The sequence below is a fragment of the Mastigoproctus giganteus genome, chromosome 8 (assembly GCF_048544385.1).
Source record: "Mastigoproctus giganteus isolate SK-2022 chromosome 8, ASM4854438v1, whole genome shotgun sequence".
NCBI lineage: Eukaryota > Metazoa > Arthropoda > Arachnida > Uropygi > Thelyphonidae > Mastigoproctus > Mastigoproctus giganteus.
The window spans coordinates 77747230-77749606 of NC_143582.1; the positions used below are offsets into that span (position 1 = coordinate 77747230).

At 35.9% G+C, this 2377-nt stretch overlaps 1 non-coding gene across 1 annotated transcript; it reads left to right on the forward strand.

The window, feature by feature from the left end:
- Positions 1–1178: 1178 nt before the first annotated feature.
- Positions 1179–1250, forward strand: TRNAA-CGC (transfer RNA alanine (anticodon CGC)). Its single transcript has one exon. It is a non-coding gene; the product is annotated as a tRNA-Ala (tRNA).
- Positions 1251–2377: the final 1127 nt, after the last annotated feature.

The window sequence follows — 2377 nt, forward strand, 5'->3', positions numbered from 1 at the left end:
AGGAGAACTCGTGCAGTTAGCCAGGGCCGGCGGAAGCGAGCCTGCATTGCAGGCGGGCGCCACTACAAGGTGGGCGCCGTTTCGAAGTGTTAGTATAAAGTTTCATTCTTTCTTTAAATTTTTGTAAACGAATTAAGTAATAATAATTAGGTAAGTCAATATAATTGCTGCAAATTTACATATTCTGAGTAAAAATAAAAATAAATAAATAAAGTGCCATTTCTTTGGGGGCGCCCATTTTAGCTTTGCAGGCGGGCGACGTCCAGCCTAGCACCGGTACTGCAGTTAGCATCTAATTATGATAGCTTTTCTTCCAAGCTATGGAAAAGGCCTCAGTTTGAATCCCATCCAAATAGGACGAATTTTTCATCCAGCAAACTGACCGAAGATCATTACGATATAGATCATGGTCTTAGCTGCTTTGGCGCTTAAAATAGACATGTACACTGTTATTGGGAACATGTTACACACAAAAAGCTGTCCTGGTACAGTGCTACGGTGAAAATGTGGGTGCACTCGGGTGAGAACTTTCTCCAGGCTCCCTGATAATATTGTCATCCCATTGATTGCTATCTAAGATGTTACAGCTACAGCAGAAATCACAAGGTGGTGATTTGTGACAATTGTTTTCGACTAGCATTCTATGACACATTAGAGTTATTTATTTTTTAAAAATATTAAGTTTTTATTTAAAAAGTTATTTTTTGTGCATGTATAATATACATTTCTGCGCATGTATTTTATATATGAACAAAAAATAAAGTGACTTCATAGTCTTAACGATTTCCCACTAATGAAGTAAAAATAATCACCGAAAACTGCCTGGAGGAAGTTGGTATTATACTCCTCAGAGAGAAGTATAATGTTACAAAAATGTAACATTACTGCATCTGGTTTTGTCTATCCTCACGAAAAGTACCTAAAAGTACTGTGTAGCTTTGTGTATATACAGTATATATTGTGTTTTGCATTCCATTTTTTTATGAATGGAATGTAGTGTGGATTGTATTAATTTTTAAATTAGTTGTTAGAGTTATCGCAGATTTATTTGGGGGGGGGAGAGAATGTGAAAATCTAGAAAGGGAGCGAAGGAGAATAATTGCTTCGTTCGTCTGATATCGACTTACATAATTTATTATTCCTTCTACTGAGTGCTGATAGTCAGCCTACCGTACAGTGGGGGCGTAGCTCAGTGGTAGAGCGTTCGCTTCGCATGTGAAAGGTCCCGAGTTCAATCCTCGGCACCTCCAGCCGTAGTAAGTTTTTTTTTTAATTATTTCGATCATTTTAATGGAAAATTTAACATCAAATGGGTTTTTTTCCCCTTTATTTTTCCATTTTCTCCCAGTGAAAGCATAACATCAGACGAAGAAATTTGCCAGATATATCCAGCTGTGTGCTAACTCTTCTATTTTTAATCTGTGTAAAAGCTTTTGATTCGTTGTAGATTGTAATTATCATTTCCGTCTTCGACGAACGTACTTTTCTTGATTAAAAGCTCAGTTGTCATCCTGCCGTTATGTAATAAACAATTCATTTTCTTTGTTTGAAAACTGGTGGAAGGTATAACTGAACTGAATCACTGCATACATCTATCGTACTGATTTAGTGAATTTCTTTTTCTTTTTAACTACCAATTGAGTTAACCTCTTTATTAAAAAAAATACCGAGTATTTTTAAAATAAGCACGAAGTGCTGAATTTAAAAATACTCTGAGTCATTCCAGTGTTTATGTCATGATGAAACTGCAGTGCTGCAAAACTGTCCAGTCATCTCGATAATTTTCATTTCAAACATCGACTGAAAACAATCGAATATTATCTCCACATGTGGCAAATTAGCTTAACAACAGCTCCAGGTAGAAAATTACACTTAAATATTGGCTCATTAAACTTGAGGATAATGGGTGGAAGACAGGAAGTGTTCTGCAGAGGTGTGGTAAAGATCTGACGAGGAATTAAGCAGAATGTTAAACATTATTAATAACTAAGTGAACCGAATGACAAAGGTTTAAGTAAGATTAGAAAATGCACTGCATTTAAAAACGATCCCGTTGTGAAAATGTAGAGGTTCGCAGGAATTATACGTGTAATGAAAATTTATATCGTGAGACAGCTACATAGGCTGTAGTCATTTTTAAAGCAATAGCAACTACATGTATACACTAGGTAACATTCGATCACGAGACGTGCGGGATTTTGAATCGCATGCTCACCATAACGGGGGGAAGGTTATGCGTGCGTAACCCGAGAACACGTGAACATTTAAAAAATTTATAGCGAAAGAAAGAATGAATGGAGAGTACACAATACTATATTTTTAAAATTTCGGTATCTCTTGATAAAAAAATAATGATAACGAAAATTTTATTCATCAG